This window comes from Suricata suricatta, chromosome 5, assembly GCF_006229205.1.
Source record: "Suricata suricatta isolate VVHF042 chromosome 5, meerkat_22Aug2017_6uvM2_HiC, whole genome shotgun sequence".
Lineage (NCBI taxonomy): Eukaryota > Metazoa > Chordata > Mammalia > Carnivora > Herpestidae > Suricata > Suricata suricatta.
This window is the reverse complement of record NC_043704.1, coordinates 123,002,234-123,025,546: the sequence shown is the minus strand read 5'-3', so window position 1 is coordinate 123,025,546 and position 23,313 is coordinate 123,002,234. Positions and strand designations below refer to the sequence as shown.

The 23,313-nt window shown below is 37.1% G+C and overlaps 1 pseudogene; it reads right to left on the bottom strand.

The window, feature by feature from the left end:
* Positions 1-13,832: 13,832 nt before the first annotated feature.
* Positions 13,833-15,158, bottom strand: LOC115291256 (annotated as a pseudogene).
* Between the last annotated feature and the right edge of the window lie 8,155 nt (positions 15,159-23,313).

The window sequence follows — 23,313 nt, the reverse complement described above, 5'->3', positions numbered from 1 at the left end:
TCTCCTCTTTCATTTGTGATTTTATTTATTTGGGTCCTCTCTTTTTGATAAGTCTGGCTAGGGGTTCATCAATTTTGTTTATTCTTTCACAGAACCAGCATTTAGTTTCATTGATCTGTTCTACTATTTTTTTTTATGTTTCTATATAGTTTATTTCTGCTCTAATATTTTCTTTCTTCTGACTTTGGGCTTTATTTGCTGCTTCTTTTCTAGTTCCTTTATGTGTAAGGTTAGGTTTTGTATTTGGGACCTTTCTTGCTTCTTGAGATAGGCCTGGATTACAATGTACTTTGCTCTTTGGACTGTCTTTGCTGCATCCCAAAGAGTATAGACTGTTGTGCTTTCATTTTCATTTGCTTTCATGGATTTTTAAAATTTCATCTTTAATTTCCTAGTTAACCCATTCATTCTTTAGTAGGATGTTCTTTAATCTCCATGTGTTGAAGACTTTCCAATTTTTTGTATGTGGTTGATTTCAAGTTTAATAGTGCTGTGATCTAAAAATATGCATGGTGGAGACGGGGGGCAAGATGGCAGAGAAGTAGGGAGCTCTGTAATTTTCACCCACCAGCATCTATCAAACTAAGAAGGACTGAAGCCACAATACTCTGATCTACAAGAATGGGAGGAAAGGACACAGAGTCTGCAAAGAAGATAGCCTCGTTTGTGAGTAAGTGAGAATTGAGGAAGATAAAAATGGGCCGGGGCCCTGAGGGTTGGAGGGGATGGAGCCCCACTCCATGCAAGCATCGGAGAGGGCGCAGAGTCATGGAGAGACAAGCAGAAGAGAAAGAGAGGCTGAAAACGCTCATAGAGCTGTCTCTAGAGAAGAGAAACACCTTGGCCCAGGACAGAGAGGGATCCTATCTTCCCATCCATCTATAACCACAGGGCATGGAGAGAGAGATCCGTCCCCTTTAGCTGGTGTGTTTTCATTGGGCTCAGTCCCCTGATCCCTGGTAACAGTGCTTGGCATGTAGGAGTACATCTCATTTTGGGAGATATCATTAAAGTGCTTGGACTAGAAATGGAAATGAGGCGGGGCTTGGAAAATACAACTTGGCCCACCTGTGGCATGGGAGATTGGACCCAAAAGAGGGGGTTGCAATGCTTGGTTCAAGAAGGGACTGGGGCACTGCCATTCTTCTCCCCACAACCACGAAGGCAGGGCCTCAGACAGCAGCCCAGAAACCTACCCACACCAAATCACGCCTTTCTGTGTGAGAGAGCTGCTTTTTTTTCTTTTTCACCTTTTCACCCCAGAGCCTAGAAAAGACCAACATTAATGCATTGCCAGCGTGATTAGATCAACTTTTGCTACTGAGATATATTTTCCCTTATCTCATTCTTATCCCCTCATCCACTAGTTTTACGCCATTAGACAGTCCTTTGTCTTTTGTTGTTTTTTTCTGCCTCCTTTTTCTTTTTTCTTTTCTTTTCTTTTTCCTATCCCCTTTTGGTTTGTTGGTTTGTTTGACTTGTCTGTGCACATGCGTGCTTTTGTTCCTGTGTGTTTGTCTGTATGTTTTCCATTTCAGGGCTACCTCAAGAATCAAGCTAAAGTATACATGGTAGAGAGCCCCAAATATCACTGAGTAGGGAAATAAAATAACCACAGTCTCAACAAGAAAAACAGAGAGACACCATTAAAAGAACACTTCCTGAATGGACAGGCCCTGGACAGTCAATGAGCCTCCTTTAATACAGCAATACTAACAGGTGCACAGTGCATAACAAGCTTTAAAAACTGACAAGAGACAGAAAGCTAGCCAAAATGACAAAATGAGAGAACTCTACTCTAAGGAAGTTCCAGGAAGAAGTCACAGCCACAGGACTTCTCAAAACAGATATAAGCAACATAATTGAGTAAGAATTTAGAATAATTATCATAAAATTAATCACTGGACTTGAAAATACGGTGGAAGTCATCAGAGAAGCTATTGATACAAAGACTAGGGACCTTCAAAATAGTTGTGAAGAGTTAAAAAATGCTATAAATGAGGTGCATAATAAAATGGAGGCAGCCACAGCACAGATTGAAGAGGCAGATAGGAGAATAGGTGAAGTAGAAGACACAGTTATAGAAAAAGAGGAAGCTGAAAAAAAGGAATTGATCTAGGAGCACAAAAGGAGAATCTAAGGCTTAAGTTATACAATCAAACAAAACCATATCAGTATCATAGGAATTCCTGAACATGAAGACAGAGTAAAAGGTCCTAAAGGGGTGCTTGATCAAATTATAGCTGAGAACTTCCCCAATCTGAGGAAGGAAATAGACATTGAAATCCAAGAAGGCACAGAGAACTCCCCTCAGACATAACTTGAATCAAACTTTGGCACAACATATCATAGTGAAACTGGCAAAATACAATGATAAAGAGAAAATTTTGAAAGCAGCTAGGGATAAAAGGGCCCCAACATACAAAGGAAGACATAACAGAATAGTTACAGACCATCCACTGAAACTTGGCAGGCCAGAAAGGAATGGCAGGAAATCTTCAATGTGATAAACAGAAAAAAATATGCGGCCAAGAATCATTTATACAGCAAGCCTATTATTTAGAATAGAAGAAGAGATAACGGTTTTCCCAAACAAACAAAAAGTGAGAGAATTCATCACCACCAAACCAGGACTACAAGAAATACTAAGAGGGACTCTGTGAGGGAAATGTTGCAGGGAATAGAAGGTATGAGAGACACCACTAAAAGGATGAATCCTATGAGAACACAATGAATCCAAACCTACATTTTTCAATAATAACACTGAAAGTAAATACACTGAATGCTCCAATCAAACGACACAGGGTATCAGAATGGATAAAAACACAAAATCCATCCATTTGCTGTCTACAAGAGATTCATTTTAGACCAGAAGACACCTTCAGATTCAAGGTAAGGGGATGGAGAAATATCTATCATGTGACTAGAAATCAAAAGAAAGCCAGAGTAGCCATACTTATATCAGACAAACTGGACTCTAAAGTAAAGGCAGTACCAAAAGATGATAAAGGACATTATGTAATAATTGCAGGGTCTCTCCATGAGAAAGAGCTAACAATTATAAAAATCTATGTGACAAGTTCAGGAGCACCCAAATACATAAAATAATCACAAACAGAAACAATCTTATTGATAAGAATATATTAATTGTGGGGGACTTTAATACTCCACTTATAGCAATGTATAGATCAACCAGACAGAAAATCACTAAAGAAACAATGGACCTGAAAGACACATTGGAACAGATGAATTTGACAGATATATTTAGAACTCTATATCCTAAGGCTAGAGAATTCACTTTCTTCTTGAGTGTGCATGGCACATTCTCCAAGATAGATCACATACTGGGGCATAAAGAGCCCTCTATAAATATAAATGAATTGAGATCATACCATGCACACTTTCAGATCACAATGCTATGAAACTTTAAATCAATCACAGGAAAAAGTCTGGAAAATGTCCAGAAACGTGGAGAATAAAAGTCACCCTACTAAAGAATGATTGGGCCAATCAGGCAATTAGAAGAGAAATTTAAAAATATACAGAAACAAATGAAAATGAAAGTACAACAATCCAAACTCTCTGGGACGCAGCAAAGGGAGTCCTCTGAGGGAAGTATATTGCAATCCAGGCCTATTTTAAGAAACTAGAAAAAGTGAAAATTCAAAGTCTAATAAAGCACCTACAGAAACTAGAAGGGGAGGAGCAAGAGCACCCCAAACCCAGCAGAAAAAGAGAAATAATAAAGATCAGGGCAGAAATAAACAATATAGAATTAAAAAAAAAACAGTTGTACAGATCAATGAAACCAAAAGTTGTGTTTTTTGAAAAAAAAACACACAAAAAAACAAAAACAAAAACAAATTGATAAACCTCTAGCCTGGCTCCTCAGAAAGTAAAGAGAGAACACCCAAATAGATAAAATCATGAATGAAAATGGATCTATTACAACTAGCCCATCAGAAATACAAGTAATCATCAGGGAACATTATGAAAAATTATATGCTAACAAACTGGACAAACAAGAAGAAATGGGCAAATTCCTAAACACATATGCAGTTCCAAAATTCAAACGAGAAGAGATAGAAAATATGAACAGACCCATAACCAGTGAAGAAATCAAATCAGTTATCAAAAATCTCCCAACAAATTAGAGCCCAGGGCCAGATGACTTCCCTGGGGAATTCTACCAGACATTTAAAACAGAGTTAATACTCATTCTTTTAAGCTATTCCAAAAAATAGAAATAGAAGAAAAACTCCCAGACTCATTCTGCAAAGCCAGCATCACTTTGATTCCCAAACCAGAGACTCAACAAAAAAAAGAGAACTATAGGCCAATATCCTTAGTGAATCCAGATGCAAAAATACTCAACAGATACTACCAAATTGAATTCAAAAGCATATAAAAAGAATTGTCCACCATGATCAAGTGGGATTCATTCCTGGGTTACAGGGCTGGAACAATATTCGCAATACACACTGATGTATCCATCACTGTGATACATCACGTTAACAAAGCAGATGATACAAACCATATGATTCTGTCAATGGATGCAGAAAAAATATTTGACAAAATACAGCATCCTTTCTTAATAAAAACCTGCAACAAAGTCTGGATAGAAGAAACTTACATAAACATCATAAAAGCCATTTATGAAAAACCCACAGCTATTGTAATTTTCAATGGGGAAAAACTGAAATCAGGAACACAAAGATGTCCACTCTCACCACTGTTGTTTAGCATAGTGCTAGAAGTCCTAGCATCAGCAATAAGACAACACAAAGAAATAAAAGGCATCAGAATTGGCAAAGATGAAGTCAAACTTTCACTTTTCTCAGATGACATGATACTCTACATGGTAAACCCGATTGACACCACCAGAAGCCTACTAGAACTGATCCATAAATTCAGCAAAGTTGCAGGGTAGAAAATCAATGTACAGAAATTGGTTGCATTCTTATAGACCAATAATGAAGCAAAAGAAAGAGAAATCAAGAAACTGATTCCATTCACAATTGCATGAAAAACCATAAAATGCCTAGGAATAAACCTAACCGAAGATGTAAAAGAACTGTATAATGAAAACTATAGAAAACTTATGAAAGAAATTGAAGACAACACCAAGAAATGGAAAAACATTCCATGCTCATGGATCAGAAGAATAAATATTGTTAAAATATCATTATTACCCAAAGCAATCTAAACATTCAATGCAAACCCAATCAAAATTGCACCAGCATTCTTCTCAAAGCTAGAACAAACTATCCTAAAATTCTTATGGAACTACAAAAGACTCTGAATGGCCAAAGTAATATTCAAGAAGAAAACCAAAATGGGAGGTATCACAATCCCAAATGTCAGTCTCTGCTACAAAGCTGTCATCATCAAAACAGTATGGTATTAGCATAGAAACAGTCACAGAGACCAAAGGAATAGAAAGAGAACCCAGAACTGGACCCACAAATCTACGGCCAATTAATCTTTGACAAAGCAGGAAAGAGTATTCAATGGACAAAAGACACCCTCTTTAACAGGTGGTATTGGGAGAACTGGACAGCAACATGCAGAAGAATGAAACTAGACCACTTTCTTACACCATACACAAAAAGAAACTCAAAAAGGATTAAGGATCTGAACATGAGACAGGAAACCATCAAAATCTTAGAGGAGAACGCAGGAAACAGTGTCCTTGACCTGAAACACAGAAATTTTCTACTGGACACATCCCCAAAGGCAAGGCAATCAAGAATAAAAATAAACTATTGGGACCTCATCAAAATAAAAAGCTTCTTCATGGCAAAGGAAACAACCAACAATCCTAATAGGCAACCAATGGAATGAGAAAAGATAGTTGCAAATGACATATCAGATAAAGGGCTAGTATTCAAAATCTACAAGGAACTCACCAAACTCCAAACCTGAAAAATGAATAATCCAGTGAAGAAATGGGCAGAAGACATGAACAGTCATTTCTCCAAAAGGACATCCAGATGACCAACAGACACATGAAATGATGCTCGTGTCATTCATTATCAGGGAAACACAAATCAAAACCATGCTGAGATACCACCTCATGCTGGTCAGAGTGGCCATAATGAACAAATCAAGAGACTATAGATGCTAGCGAGGATATGGAGAGATAGGCACCCTTCTACACTGTTGGTGGGAATGTAAACTGGTGCAGCTGCTCTGGAAAACAGTGTGGAGGTTCCTCAAAAAATTAACAATAGAACTCCCCTTTGACCCAGTAATAGCATTGCTAGGGATTTACCCAAGGGATACAATAGTGTTGATGAATAGTGGCACATGTATCCCAATGTTCATAGCGGCACTTTCAACAGCAGCCAAATCATGGAAGGAGCCTAAATGTCCATCACCTAATGAATGGATCATGTGGTTTATATATAAAATGGAATTTTACATGGCAATGAGAAAGAATAAAATTTGGCCATTCGTAGCCATGTGGATGGATCTCGAGAGTGTCATGTTAAGTGAAGTAAGTCAGGTAGAGAAGGACAGATACCATATGTTTTCACTCATAAATCTAACAGGAGAAACTTAACAGAGGACCATGGGGAAAGAAGCGGGGGGAAAAGAGTTAGGGAGAGGGAGGGAGGCAAATAATGAGAGACTCTTGAATACTGAAAACAAACTGATGGCTGAAGGGGGAGGGGGTAAAGGGAAGGGGGGGGTTTGGACATGGAGGGGGACACTTGTGGGGAAGAGTACTGGGTTTCATATGGAAGCCAACTTGACAATAAACTATAAATAAAAAAATAAAAAATAAAAATAAATAAAAAATATGTATGGTATGATCTCATTCTTTTTGTATGTGTTAAGGGCTGATTTGTGACCTAGTATATGATCTGTTCTGGAGAATGTTCCATGTGCACTCATGAAGAATGTGTATTCTGGTGCTTTAGGATATAATGTTCTGAACCTGTTAAGCCCGTTTACTCCAGGTTGTCTTTCAAAGCCATTGTTTTCTGCTAAGTGATCTGTCTATTGATTGCTCTAAGTGGGGTATTAAGGTCCTCTACTATTATGGTATTATCAATGAGTTTATGTTTGTTATTAATTGATTCTTATATATGGGTTCTTTCAAGTTGGGGCATAAGTATTTATAATTGTTAGATATTCTTGGAGGATAGACCTCTTAATTATGATATAATGCCCTTCTTTATTTCTTATTGCATTGTTTATTATAAGATCTAGTTTGTTTGGTATAAGTATGGCTACTCCAGCTTTCTTTTGACATCCGTTAGCATGATAAATGGTTCTCCATCCCCTCACTTTCAGTCTGTGGGTGTCTTTAGGTCTAAAATGAGTCTCCTGTAGGCAGCATATAGATGGATCTTCTTTTTAAAAATCTATTCTGATACCCTATGTGTTTTGATTGGAGCAGTCTATTTACATTTATAGTGATTAATGAGAGATATTAATTTAGTGCCATTGTGTTACCTGTAGAACTGGACAATCTGGAAGTAATGGACAAATTACTAGGAACTTCACAACACTACCAAAACTGAAACAGGAAGACATAGAAAATTTGAACAGACCCATAACTAGCAAAGAAATTGAATCAGTTATCAAAAATCTCCCAACAAACAAGAGTTCTGGGTCAGATGGCCTCCTAGGGGAATTTTATCAGACATTTAAAGAAGAGTTAATACCTATTCTTCTCAAACTGTTCCAAAAAATAGAAATAGAAAGAAAGCTTCCAAACATATTTGGTGAGCCAGCATTACCTTGATTCCAAAAGCAGATAAACACCCCACCAGAAAGGAGAATTACAGGCCAATATCCCTGATGAAACTGATTGCAAAAATTCTCAATAAGATACTAAGAAATAGAATTAAACAGTACACTAAAAAAATTTATTCACCATGTTCAAGTGGGATTTATTCCTGGGCTACAGGGCTAGTTCAATATTCAGAAATGAATCAATGTGATACACCACATTAACAAAAGATAAGAACCATATAATCCTGTCAATTGAAACAAAAAAAGCATTTGACAAAATACAGCATCCTTGCTTCATAAAAACCCTCAAGAAAGTAGGAATAAGAGGAATATACCTCAACATCATAAAGGTCATCTATGAAAGACCTATAGCTAATATCATCTTCAATGGGGAGAAATGGAAAGTTTTCCCTCTAAGGTCAGGCACACAACAGGGATGTCCACTCTCATCGCTGTTGCTCAACATAGTACTGGAAACCCTAGCCTCAGCAATCAGACAACAAAAAGAAATAAAAGGCATAAAAACTGGCAAGTGAGAAGTCCAAACTTTCACTCTTTGCAAATGACATGACATTCTACTTGGAAAACCTGAAAAACTCCACCAAAAAACCCTAGAACTGATAGATGAATTTAGCAAAGTCATAAGAATTTCTATATGCCAATAATGTAGCAGCATAAAGAGATATCAAGGAATTTACCCCATTTACAATTGCACCACAAACCATAAAATACCTAGGAATAAACCTAACCAAAGAGGTAAAAGATCTGTATGCTGCAAACTATAGAAAGCTTATGAAAAAAAAAAAACTAAGAAGACACAAGGAATTAGAAAAATATATTTATAAATATGGGACAATTTTCATAATAATATTAGCCATTTTCAAATATTTATTCTTCTACAAAAATGTTAATATGATCTTTATACCACCCCAGTTTAAAAGGAAAAACAAATAGCTATATCATTATTTTGGAGTGATATTAAGACTTATCATCTAAGAACATGGTACACCTCTCAGTTCAATCAGATTTTGGTTTTTATTAAGATTTGACATTTGAAAACATATCTTATATCTTGCATATTGTTTATTTCAATCAACTTGATATTTTTTGTCACTATATGGATGGAATAGTTTCTCATTCTTTCTAGCTGGTTACAGGCAGAATTTAGAAAAATCTATGACTTTTGTATATTTATCTTGTATTAGTCTATTCTACTAACTCTATTACTAATAATAGTTATTTTACTAACGTCTTTTTTATATGTGCAATATTATCAATAAAAGTAGATTTTTAAAATAATTATCTTATTCTTTAATTTACTAGAACTTCCAAAACAGCCTAACTTTTAATGGGAATAGGTTTAGCATTATACCATAAGAGTGATGCTGGTGTTAATTTTTGTAAATAATTTTTATCTTTAAGGAGTTCCTTATATTCCCAAATTTAGCTATAGTTTTTATCAGAAATAGCTGCTAATTTTTATCACCTGATTTATGAAAATTTATTAACATTTTTAAACTTATTAAAATTATCACATCATTTTTCTACTTTAATTTATTCATTAATTATATTCATAGATATCAGACAAAAAACCACCTTTGCATTCTTAGATAAATCCTACTTGGTCATAATACACTATTCTTTTCATATACTGCTGGACTCCAATAGGTAATATTTTACATAACATTTTTGTAATTGCCTTGAGATAAATGAGATAGTCTTTAGTATGTTTATTTTTTCCCTCTAGTATTTAACAAAAGTTTTGCTGAGATCATATTCATCTTATAAAGTGAATTTTAAGAGCTTCCCCTCTCTAAATGGTCCAGAATAATTTTCATAACATTGGAATTAACTGATTATTAAAATTTACTAGGTGGAGCTCAGCTTTCTAACTATCTGGTAGGTATCTTATCAAATTTACAATCCTTTCTTTTGCAATTGGTTTACATTTTCTACCTCTTGGGTCAGACTTGGCTGGTTAGATTTTGCTATAAATCATTTATTTTGAACTGAATGAAAACAAAAATACAATCTATCAAAATATATGGAATGCAGCTAAGGTAGTACTCAAAGGGAAATTTGTGTTATTAAAAGCTTTTCTTAGAAAAGAATAGAAGTCTCAAATTACTAACCAAAGCTTCCACCTTAAGAAGCTAGAGAAAGAAGATCAAATACTAATTCAGAGTAAAGAGAATGAAGGAAATAATAAAGAGCAGAAATGAATGAAATTGAAAACAGAACAGAGAAAAATCAATGAAACCAAAAGCTGCTTTATTAAACATCAACAAAATTGGTAAACCTTTTGCCAATCTAACCAAGAAAAACAAGAGAAGGTAAAAATTATTGACATCAGGAATGAAAGAGGAACATCACTGCTAACCTCACAAACATTAAAAAATAAAAACAAAAGTCCCATGACACTAATGGAATACTATGAAAAATCCTATGCTCATACATTTGACATCTAAGGTAAAATGGACAAATTTTTGAAAGACACAAGTTATCAAAGCACAATTAAAAAATAGATAACTGGAAGAGTCTTATGTTCATTAAAGAAATTAAAGTGGTAGTTAAGATCCTTCCAATAACAATAAACAAAAAATTCTAGGCCCACATAGTATCACTAGTAAATTCAACCAAATCCTTGAGGATGAAGTAATATCATTTCTACACAATGTCATACAGAGAAGAGAAGAGAAGAGAAGAGAAGAGAAGAGAAGAGAAGAGAAGAAGAGAAGAGAAGAGAAGAGAAGAGAAGAGAAGAGAAGAGAAGAGAAGAGAAGAGAAGAGAATGAAACACTTCCTAACTCATTTTATGAGGTCAGCATTACTCTAATTCCAAAACTAGATGCTTCAAGAAAAGAAAACCAGAGACCATGGTCTCTCATAAATGTAGATGCAAAAATCATCAACAAAATATTAACAAATCAAATACTGCAATTTGTAAAAGGGATAACACATCACAACCAAGTGGGGCTTATCTCTGGAATTCCAATCTGTTTTATCATGTTAACAAACTAAAGAAAAAAAAAATCATCATTATCTCAAAAGATGCAAAAAAAGCACTGAACAAAATTAAACATCCACTCATTATAAAGATTCTAAACTTAGATAAGAAGAAAGCTTCCATAACTTGATAGAGGACACTTACATAAACCCTACACTAAAATCATATTTAATGGTGAAACAATGAATGTTTCACCCTCAGTATAGTAGCAAGGCACAAGGCAAAAATGTCCTCTTTCACAACTCATATTTTTCTTTATTTTAATGTTTATTTTATTTTTTATGGTTTATTGTCAAGTTGGGTTCCATATAATATCCAGTGCTCTTCCCCACAAGTGGCCTCCTCCATGTGTCCCTTCCTCTTCCCCTCTCCCCCTTCAACCCTCAGTTTGTTTTCAGTATTCAAAAGTCTCTCATGATTTGCTTCTCTCCCTCTCCATAACTCTTTTTCCCCCGGTTCCTTCCCCATGGTCCTCTGTTAAGTTTCTCTTGTTAGACTTATGAGTGAAAACACATGGTATCTGTCCTTCTCTGCCTGACTTATTTCGCTTAGCATGACACCCTTGAGGTCCATCCATGTTGCTACAAATGGCCAGATTTCATTCTTTCTCATTGCCATGTAGTACTCCATTGTGTATATATATCACATCTTCTTGATCTATTCATCCGGTGATGGACATTTAGGCTCTTTCCAGGACTTGGCTGTTGTTGAAAGTGCCACTATGAACATTGGGATACATGTGCCCCTTATGCATCAGCACTTCTGTATCTCTTGGGTAAATCCCTAGCAGTGCGATTGCTGGGTCATAGGGGAGTTCTATCATATTCAACACTGCATTGGAAGTCTCAGCCAGGAAGTCAAGAAAGGAACATATTAAGTATACAGATTGAAACAAAAGAAAATTATCTCTAGCCATAGATTCCAAGATGCCTTATGTAGAAAATATCAAAGAACCTACAAACCCACACCCATACACCCACACACCCACCCACACACACACACACACTCACACACACACAGATTCTTAAACTGTAATTGATTTTTTTCAGGGTAAAGTATATTTTTCAAGAAACAAAACTCAATTATATTTCTATATACTACACTGAATAGCTGGAATTAAAATAAAAAAAATATTTGATAGCACCAAAAACTAAAACTTAAAAAAAAAAAGCCCAAATATGTATAAATGTAACAAATTACATGTGGAATCTTTATGCTGAAAACTAAAAACATTCATAAGAGAAATCAAAGAAGATCTAAATAAATGGAGAGATAAACAATGGTTCTGAGTATGGGGCACCTGGGTGGCTCAGTCAGTTACGTGTCTGGCTTTGGCTCAGGTCATGATCTCATGGTTCGTGGGTTGGAGCCCCACACCAGGCTCTGTGCTGACAGCTAGCTCACAGCCTGGAGCCTGCTTTGGATTCTCTGTCTCCCTCTGTCTCTGATCCTCCTCTGCTCACACTGTCTCTCTCTGTCTCTCAAAAATAAATAAAAAACATTTAAAATTTTTAAGAAAAAACAATGGTTCTGAACAGAAAGATGTGATACTGTTAAAAAGTCCATTTCCCCCATTTGGTCTTTTTTTTAAGTTTGTTTATTTATTTATCTATTTATCTATTTATTTATTTATTTAGAGAGAGCGAGCACGAGTGAGTGCCGGGGAGAGGCAGAGAGAGAGGAAGAGAGAGAGAGAGAATCCCGAACAGGCTTCCATGCTGTCAGCAAAGAGCCAGAGATGGGTCTTGAACACATAAACTACAAGATCATGATCTGAGCCAAAATCAAAAGTCAGAACCCCAACCAATTGGACCACCTGTGCGGCCTTCCCCTCTTTGGTCTTTAGTTCTAATGCAACCCCAATCAAAATCTGGCAGGCTTTTATATAGATATTCCAAAGATGATTTTAAAATGTAACTACAAAACAATGGAACTGAATAGCCCAAATAATTTTGAAAAGGAACAAATTAAAGAACTCACACCATATAACTTCAAGACTTAACTATAGAACCATAGCAATTAAACCACTGTGGTGCCAGCAAAAGGACAAACACATACATCAATGAAATTGAAGAAATAGCTACCAAAATTGACCTATATAGTCAACTAGTTTTTGACAAAGGTATGAAGTCACTTTAATGCAGAAAGAATAATAGTTTCAATAAATGGTGCCATACAAGAAACAAAAAATTTTGACCTAAATCATATAAGCCTTATATAAAAATAAACACAAAATAGATCTCAGCATAAATGTAAATAGTAAAGCTTTATGGCTTCTAGGAGACATCATAGTGTAAAATGTGCATGATCTTGGCTTAGCAGAGATGCAGATCTTGGTTTTATTTTTATTTACTTATTTATTTCATTTAAGACAGGGAATACTTTATTCAAACCCATCAGAGAAATGGATAGCTTGGGTCTATAACAGAGTGTGGTGTTTTATATTTTTTTAATTTTTAATATCTTCATTTTTGTTTTTTGGGTTTTTAAAAACATTTATTTATTTTTGAGAGACAGAGACAGAGTGTGAACAAGGGAGGGCAGAGAGAAAGGGAGACACAGAATCTCAAGCAGGCTCCAGGCTCTGAGCTGTCAGCACAGAGCCCGATGCAGGGCTCAAACTCATGAACCACAAGATCATGACCTGAGCTGAAGTCAGTCACTCAACCGACTGAGCCACGCAGGTGCCCCTTAATGTCTTTATTTTTGAGAGAGTGAAAGAGAGAGAGAGAGAGAGAGAGAGAGAGAGAGCGCAAGAGCGAGAGCAGAGGAGGGGCAGAGAGAGAGAGGGGGAGACACAGAATCTGAAGCAGGCTCTAGGCTCTGAGCTGTCAGCACAGAGCCCAACATGGGGCTCAAACTCACAAACTGTGAGGTCATGACCTGAGCCAAAGTTGGTCGCTTAACCATCTGAGACACCCAGGCATCCCCACAGTGTCATGTTTTAAAACACAAGTCATTAATTGTATATGAGAGTATATCTAGTTACACGCAAATTAACTGATGGGACCACAACTTTGAAACATTTAAAACAAAATAAGCATCCCATAAAAGCAGCACCTTTGTGACATTTTTAACTTTAGTTTTCCTCTCCATCCTCTTCACCCTCTCCTTCAACAGAATCCATACCAAATCCTCATGTGGAACCATGTTTTCATGGGCCTCAAAAAACTTTCCTTCTCCATGCACTCACCCACATACCAGTGAACAAAGGCACGTGTGGTATGTCACATCAGACTTATGGTCTGGGTGAGCCCAGGCCTCAGCAATGGCTGTGGTGTTACTCAGCATACACACAGCTCCTTATACTTTGGCCAGGTCTCCACCAGGTACCACAGGGGGAGGCTGGTAATGAATGTCAACTTTAAAGTCAATGGGGCACAGTCCACAAACTGGATGGGATGGTTGGTCTTGATGATGGCAATGGCAGCACTGACATTTGGGGAACCATGTCGTCACAGTACAACAGGCAGCAAGCCACGTACTTGCCCCAGCAAGGGTCACATTTCAACATCTGGTTGGCTGGCTCAAAGTACACATAGGTGATTTCTGCTATGGAAAGCTGTTCATAGGAGGCTTTCTCAGCAGAGATGACAGGGGCATATGTGGCCAGAGCGAAGTAGATATGGGGATAGGGCACCCGGTTGGAATTCCATCAGATCAACATGCAGGGCTCTATCAAATCTTAGGGAAGAAGTGATGGAGGACACAATTCGACCTATCAACCTATTTAGGTTAGTGTAGGATGGGCATTCAATATAGAGGTTTCTACCACAGTTGACTTCAGTGGTCTCAATGGCTACCAAGAAAGCATAATTGGAGTGCACCAAGGCAGTGTAGGCAGTGACGATGGAGCTTTAGGACTCGACTATAGCTGTGGAAACCTGGGGCGCTGGGTAAATAGAAAACTCCACCTTGGATTCTTGCCATAATCGATAGACATTCCATCAGCATGGAGGTAAACCCCAAACCAGGTCCCCCTCCAAAACTGTGGAAAACCAAGAAGCCCTGAAGACCTATGCACTGATCAGCCAGTTTCTGAATGTAGTCCAAGACAAGGTCATTGATCTCCTTGGCAAAGGTGTAGTGCCTTTGAGCATAGTTATCAGCAGCATCTTCCTTCCCTATGATGAACTGTGCAGGGTGGGAAAGCTGGCAGTAGGTGCCAGCACAAACCTCATCAATGACTGTGGGTTCCAAATCTACAGACACTGCCCTGGACACATGCTTGCCAGTGTGCATCTCTCTAAAGAAGGTGTTGGGGTCATTTCATCCCCCAGTGGTCTTCTCACTTGGCATTTGACCATCAGGCTGGATACTGTGTTCCAAGCAATCAGGGCTCTCAGAAGACATTGCCATTCTGGACGCCAGCCTGGCCAAAATGGATGGAGATGCATTCACACATGGCTGCTGTTTGGTGATGGCCTAGCAGCTGGCATGCTTCCTACAGCATGACTCTTAGGCAGCTGATGTAGGAGAACCCAACAGAGTTTTTAAGTACAACTCCAAAAGCAGAATCCATAAAAGAAAAAATTAGTATCAAAATCCAATACTTCTGCCCTGCAAAAGACAGTATTAAGGAATTGAAAAGACAAACCACATGATGGGAGAAAACATTTTTAAATTACTTCACAAAGAACTGACATTAAAATATATAAAGAGCTCTCAAATTCAACAAGTAAACCAATAAAAAATGAGCAACTCAAACACTTCACCAAAGAAAATATATAGATGACAAATAAATATATAAAAAGATATTTTATATCATTAGAGATCAGGAAAATGCAAATTAAAGCCACAGCACAGCAAGATGCTATTATACAACTAATGGATTAGCTAAAAAGAAAAACAAAAGATAAACTAACAATACAAATTGCTTGCAAAGATTCTAGCAATGGAAACACACATTGCTGATAGATACGGAAAATGACACCGTCACTATGGAAAGGAGCGTGGTTGTTTTGCATAATGTTAAATATATGCTTACCATTTGTCCCAGCAACTGCACTACTAGGTATTTTCCCAGTGAAATAAAAACTTCTGTTCACACAAAATGTATGCAAATGTTTATACTTTATTCATAATTGCCAAAAGCTGGAAACAATCCAGGTATCCTTCAACAGGTGAACAAATAAAAACATTGGGTACATCCATGCAATAGAATATCATTCAGCAATAAAAAGACATCAACTATTGATCCATCTAACAACATGAACGAATCCTAAGTGCACTTTGCTAAGTGAAAGAAGACCCAATACTACACAATGAATTGTTCCATTTATGTTATTTCTCAAAAGCAAAATAGCAGAGACACAAAAAGATAAATCATTACTAGGGGTTTGGAGAGATGAGGGTGGTTGACTACAAAGGAATTTTTGGATTGGTGGAGTTGTTATGTATAATACTGTAGTGGTAGATAGATGGCTCAATGCATTTGTCAAATCACATAGACCTGTACACCACACGACTGAATCTACTCCATGCAAATATAAAAAATGAGCAAAGATGTCAGGGAGACCCAAGATACAATGGAGACTACCACAAAGGAGTCCAACCATATTACAAATAAATGACTTCGCTACAATCAATGCAGTAAGACAAAAGAAAAACTGACCTACCTAACTTTTCAAAAGGATGCCTCTATTGGATACTGGTATGGTTAAAGACAAACAGAACTGTACATCAACTTGTACTCTAAAAGTGGTACATCCACACAGTTGAATATCATTAAGCAATAAAAAGACAAGAAATCATTCCATCTAACAAGATAAATGAAACCTAATAAAAATATTTTTAATGTTTGAGAGGGGAGGAGCAGAAAGGGAGACACAGATTCCGAAGCAGGCTCCAGGCTCTGAGCTGTCAGCATGGAGCCAGACATGGGGCTTGAACTCACAAACCGCAACATCATGACCTGAGCTGCAGTCGGACACTTAACCAACTGAGCCATCCAGGTGCCCTTAGCAACATAAATGAATCTTAAAGGCATTTTTTTATGTGAAAGAAGGGAGACCCAAATGACTGCATTGAATTTGTTTCTCTCAGGAGTATGGGGGAGCAATTCTGAAACTATTTTGCATGTAAAACAAATCAGTAAATATATTATAGATAATGAAAGGCAGGTTTCTCATGGTTGGAGGAAAGTTCCAAGCAACCTGGGAATGCTAGAATAAACCTGCTGGTGCTGGATTGGAGTTGAAAGTGTTAGACGGAACTCATTTAAAAAAAAATGTATGTATGTATGTGCATGTTCCCAGTCAAATTAAAACTTATGCTCACAGAAGAATCTATATATAAGTGTTTATAAAAGTTTTATTTATAATCACAAAAACTAGACACTCAGGGGTCCTTCAACAAGTCTGTCTATGTATCTATCTATCTATCTATCTATCTATCTATCTATCTATCTATCTATGTAGGCGTGTATGTGTGTGTGTGTGTGTGTGTGTGTGTGTGTGCGTGCACGAGTGCATAGGCATTGGTTAGTATATGTCTATATATTTTCTAGCTCTGTCTAGAAGCAGAGACATACCAGTAGCAACGAGTGTACCTAGTGCCCACATCTTGGTTTTCAAATTACATTCTCCAATAAAAGCAACCAGACTCCTTGGAAAAAGTCTCAGAAGTAGGCAGAGGAAAATATAGGATGAATATCTCGTTAAGCAAGAAATTAAGGAAGTGCTAAAAAAAAAAAGTAGAGTCATGTCAAAGGGACACAGAAATCAACCTGGAGGAGTTCCCAATGGCTAAAGATGGAACCGTTTTAGCAAAATCATAGTATTCGATTTTATATATCAAGAAAATAAATATCTAAAAGTTCATACTGATATAAACAAACAAATAAATAAGGGAAGAAAGGGTAACTTTTCTTTACAGAATAATTCCAATTAATAAATATAAAAGGAATGAGATAAATAGAAAATCACCACTAGCACATCATAGTAGGGGCACCTGGGTGGCTCAGTCGGTTAAGCATCCGACTTTGGTTCAGGTCATGATCTCACGGTCTGTGAGTTCAAACCCCACATTGGGCTCTGTGCTGATGGCTCAGAGCCTTGAGCTTGCTTCAGATGCTGTGTCTCCCCCTCCCTCTCTGCACCTCTCCTGCTCAAGCTCTGTCTTTCTGTGTCTCTCCCTTAAAAATAAATAAATGTCAAAAAATTAAAAAAAACCCCACTCTAGTAATAATTGCTGCAGGAAAGATCCTCCACTGAATGCTAAAATTAGTAGGTGAAGAAAGTTTTAAGGCAAACCAAGTTTTTGCATAGCCTTAAAATATCTGTCTTCCTAAATACTTAGGAGTTTTAAAGGGGAAAACATTCTCCTCAAGGGTTTTGATGGTTTCCTGTCTCACATTCAGGTCCTTCAGCCATTTTGAGCTTATTTTTATGTATGGTGTAAGAAAGTGGTCTAGTTTCATTCTTCTGCATGTTGCTGTCCAGTTCACCCAGCACAACTTGCTAATGTAGACTGGTGCAGCTGCTCTGGAAAACAGTATCGAAGTTCCTCAAAAAACTATCAGTAGAACTCCCCTATGACCCAGCAATAGCACTGCTGGGGATTTATCCAAGGATACAGAAGTGCTGACACACAGGGGCACAGGTACCCCAATGTTCATAGCAGCACTGTCAACAATAGCCAAATCATGGAAAGAGCCTAAATATCCATCACCTGATGAATGGATCAAGAAGATGTGGTATATATATACAATGGAGTACTACATGGCAATGAGAAAGAATGAAATCTGGCCATCTGTAGCAAAGTGAATGGACCTCGAGGGTATCATGCTAAGTGAAGTAAGTCAGGCAGAGAAGGACAGATACCATATGTTTGCACTCATAGGTCTAATAGGAGAACAGGAGAAACCTAATAGAGGACAAGGGGGAAAGAGAGTTGGGGAGAGAGAGGGACACAAAACCTGAGAGACTATTGAATACTGAAACTGAACCGAGGGTTGAAGGGGGAGGGGGAGAGGGAAGGGAGGTGGTGGTAATGGAGGAGGGCACTTGTGGGGAAGAGCACTGGGTGTTATATAGAAACCAATTTGACAATAAACTATTAATAAAAATAAATAAAGAAAGGGGAAAACAGTAGCATTATATTGGAGAAACCTATCCGATACCACCTTCACTTAGTGAGCGGGGTTAACATGATATCACTAGTATTAAGACATATTAACATCATGTAGCCACTGAGAAGGGAACATAAGGGAACATACCTCTCTGGTAGCCCACCTAAAATCCATAACCTCAGCCTAATCATGAGAAAACATCAGACAAACCCAAACAGGGAGACATTTTACAAAGTACCTGCCAAATAAATACTCCTCAAGCGTGTTAAGGTAAAAAAAAAGAAGAGGAGTAACTGGAAAACTGTCACAGATTGCAGGAAACTAAGAAAAATTCAACAGCAAAATGCAATATGGTATCCTGGATAAGATGCTGAAACACCAAGAAAAAGGGACATTAGTGGGAAAATGGGAAGAATCTAAGTAAAGTCGATAGTTAATAGTATTGTGCCAATGTTAATTTCTTATTTTTGACGGTTGTACCCTGGTCACGTAGAGAGCACTGGTTGAAGAGTAGACTAGAGCTCCTCTGTAGGGGTTTGTAACTCCTTTGCAAGTCTTTTTTTTTTCCATCTAAAATGTTAAAAATGAACTTATGACTGTATCTCTGTATGATCTAGATGATGCATCGTTTGATATATGCGACTTCATAAATCTTCATGGTTTTCAAAAATTCCACCTTTATCATATGGAACATCCTTTGTCACCCTATTTAGTGTAATTACTCTTACACTCCACCGTATCTGGTTTCAACGTTTGGGGTTTTTTTTGCCTTCACTTGTTTTTACCTCCCTTTTCCTCCCAAGTATTATTTTGTAATATTTTTAAAATTATAAAATTATTATAAAACAAAACAAAACATATCAGGCTTTTTAAAAAAAAAATCCAATCTATCTATCGCCTACTAGGAAAATTTTGCTTATTCACAGTTGGGGTAAAAACGGATGTACTTAAATTTATTTCTTTCAAGTTTATGTATATTCTTCATATATGTGTTGTTTTTTCTTTTTAGTTTTCATTATTGGTTTAAATTTGGTCAGATTACCATTTATTCTTTAATTTGTAAATTCTGTCAGCCACAGCCGCTTTTGTTACACTTTGCTGATACTCATGATCAAACGTGTTTATACTGTTCTGTAGGAAACCAGCCCTGACTACCAATGTGCCCATTTCTACCATTGTCCTCCTCAATATGAAGACTTAAAATAAGTTTTACGTCTTTACCTCATCCTTCAGAGGCTTTTAACTACATTTTAGATCTGAGATAATTTAATACTTTTAGTTCCAGATTTTAATTATATTTTCTTTTAAAGTGTCTTTTTCACTTAGAAATTCTTATTTGGTAGTTATACTGGAAACAGTACCAGTCACTCTACTATTTCCCATTGAAATTACACTCTACCCACAGCGTGGTTCACTGCACATTATTCATATTCTTTCTTCATCTTCCCTTATTGTAAGTCTCCACTCTGTTCATTTGGCTGGAATTCTTCTTCATTTTCTTCAGACTGGTATGCAGGTCATGTACACTCAGAATGCTCAAATTTGGGCAAATATTTTCTTTTCAGCCTCATAGGTAAATTACTATGTTCAGTTAGAATTAAAACAAATTACCACGTAAATTAGAATCTCCGGATTGCAGTCATTCTCATGATCTACAGATCCTCTCTGTCTTCCAGTCTGATTCTCTTGGATTCTTTGTCCATTGTAAGAAATTTGCTCTGTTTACAAATTTGTAAGATTTTTTCATTATCCTTAAAGTTCAGGAATTTCCCCTAGAATGTGCCTGAGTATATGTATCCTTCCTCATCAATTCTGTTTGAAACTTGGATTTCTACATTTCAGTCTGTGGCTTATGGTCATTTCCTCCCCTATTATTTAGTTAATCATTCCTTCTCCATGTGTTCTTTTTTCTCCTTCTGGAACTCATTGTTTTCATGGTGGGGCTTCTGGTTCTGTACTCTAAGTCCTTATCTTTTTCCTTTCGGCATGTTTGCTCTGTATGAGATATTCCTTCTAGTCTATCTTCTAGACTACTAATTTGGTTATCTTTACGACCACACTCTCAACTCAGTTCATCTTATTACTTTTAATTAATACGTTACTCCTAGAAATTCAGTCCACTGTTGTAATTAAACCTCCCTAATTGCTGTATATTTGGGGGCAGGTGTCATGTGACTCACTCAACAGTACTATTTAACTAGGACTTCCAGTTTTTTAGTTTTTGCTTGTCTTTGACCCCTCTATTTCCTGAGTCTCCTTAAATGTATTGTTAGATTTTTTTTGTCTACTCTTTGGAACTCAGATCTAGTTGGTGATCTTAAATCAGACAAATCTCAAGACTGATGGACTAGTGGAATAGCACAAAGCAAGTGATCAGTCCCTGGTTGAAGTACCAGAATGAGATCTCTTTTCTCTCCGATCAACTAAGCTCAAAAGTTACAGTTCCTCAGCTTTAGGGAGCCTGCACCCATCTTTGTTAGGGAGATGGGTAGGTCTTTCCAGAAAGTGGGTACTGCCCTTCCTTCAGAGGATATACAAATTTCTGAGGGTCAGAGCTCTCTTCTGATTCTCAACTCATGACTCCCTCATCATTAATTCTCAGGCCCTTATTAAGCCTAGAAAAGAAAAAGTCTCACTAATGCAATGCAATTAGCCTGGTAGTAGAACCTGAACCTGATTCACATCCACTAGGCTTTATCTGCTGGCCTTGATTCTCAAAGGAGGATATTGGTGGACAAATTGGAGTTAGGAAGCCAAAACCATCTACAGATATCAAGAATTCAAGAATTACCTCTCAGTTTCATGTACAACCCACAAACATGCCACACCTCTATGCTCAGCTTATCCCAGTGAGGTATCACATTCCCAGACCAGGAAGCCTTAACTTCTCAGAACTCATCTACTTTGGAGAGGTGGATTGGACAAAAAATGTATCTTTTTAGATATCACTATTCATTATTATTATTATTTTTAAAATATTTTATTGTCAAATTGTTTTCCATACAATACCCAGTGCTCTTCCCCTCAAGTGCCCTCCACCATCACCACCACCTCTCTTCCCCCCTCCTCCCTCCTCCCCAACCCTCAGTTCATTCTCAGCATTCAATAGTCTCTCAAGTTCTGCATCCCTCTCTCTCCCCAACTCTCTCTCCCTCCTCCGTTCACTATTCATTATTATTAATCACTACCCTAATAGTGATGACAAATAGGTTTAATCGTCAACTTCACTTCACTCATTTGCCAACAAGTATTTACTGAGCACAGAGAAGGTCCCAGATACTATCCTAGGTCCTAGAGATACATCAGTGAATCCTGATTCCTTTGGAAACTCCTCTGAGCTTTTGAGACAGAGTCTGATCTGAGAAATAGAGTACTGCAGTTAATTAATAGCATCTGGCAGGGACAGAGGACGTGAACATGGCAACATGTGTCAGGTGTTTGCTATCTCTGCCTTTGAATATCCCTCATTTTACTTCTGGATTGGAGTAGAATATATGTGTTTTACTTTAAGATTTTATTTTTGTGACTTGCTGAAAAATTCTCTGATTCAAGGATATCTAACAAATTTTGTGTGAAATTTGGATCTACAAACCTTCTAGCTTCCTTCATATTGGTTGCTATATGTCTCATCTTTTCATTCCTACAACTACAAAAATACTTCCCTACGGGGTTTCAGCCCCTTTTCCTTAAGCACGACTTGGCAGAAACTATAAGGGACAGTATATTACAGCTCTTTGGCACATCAGTTGCCATAAATGTCATTGTAAAGTTAAAAAGGAGTAACTTCCTCTTCTTAAAAGAGAAAGTCGCTCCTCTGCATTAAGTATTTTTGAGGCATTATGCTGTTGAACTGGATATGAATCTCTTGGTATATATTAGACCCTAGGCACTCCACTGTCTTACCTAAGTGCAAGCCCAGTCTAATTGCTATTCCTTTGTAAGTGTTCTTTTCTTTCTGGCTATATTAAAGATTATCTCTTCTTAGGAATTCTGCAGTTTCCCCATAATTTACCTAAACATAGATGTATTTTTATTTATTCTGAGTATCTTAATCCTTGTGTCTCATCAATGCAGGAAAATTCTCATCTATTATCTCTTTAATATTGCTGCTTCTCCATTAGCTCAGCTCTCCCCTTCTGGGACTCTGATTTAATACATGTCCCCTCACCTCTGCTTCTCTACACTGTAGTCTGAATAATTTTTCAGATTCAACCTCCAATTCATCAATTCTTTATCCAACTTTGTCTAATTGGCTTTGTAAGCCATTCATTATTTTTTTACCTCAATTGTTATATTTCTATATCTGGAGGTTCCATTTGATTCTCTTTCCTCCTCAATCTTTCATAGTATTTTTTCTGATAGACACAAGTTAAAATTGCTCTTTCATTTATTCAAATATTTAGGCATGTTTATTTTATATATTTTGTGCCTAATAATTATGAAATCTGGTCTTTGTGGTCTTTATTCTGTTAGTTTTAGATTGAGGGAG